Raw genomic sequence first — 339 nt, 5'->3', positions numbered from 1 at the left:
CGGGCTCCCTGCTCCGTGGGAAGCCTGCTTCTCCCTCTCCCACTCCCCCTGCTTGTGTTCCCTCTCTCGCTGTGTCTCTCTCTGTCAAATAAAATTTAAAAAAAAAAAAAAAAGTTTAAAAAAAAAAGAATTGCTCTTTCTTTGGAGACAACAAAGTGCATTTTTTTCAAAGATGAAAAGGCATACTCAGACTCTTTAGGCTGTATTCATAATTGCTTTGCTTATCACTGTATAATGTTCTCATCATCATGGACCTCTTTGAGGTAATCAACTGGATTTGGGGGGAGTCTTTATTTGCAAATGAATGTGGAGAAAAGAGGGCTGTGAAATTCAGGGGAA

The sequence above is a fragment of the Neomonachus schauinslandi genome, chromosome 3 (assembly GCF_002201575.2).
Source record: "Neomonachus schauinslandi chromosome 3, ASM220157v2, whole genome shotgun sequence".
NCBI classification, from domain to species: Eukaryota; Metazoa; Chordata; class Mammalia; order Carnivora; family Phocidae; genus Neomonachus; species Neomonachus schauinslandi.
Note: the sequence above shows the minus strand (reverse complement) of the source record.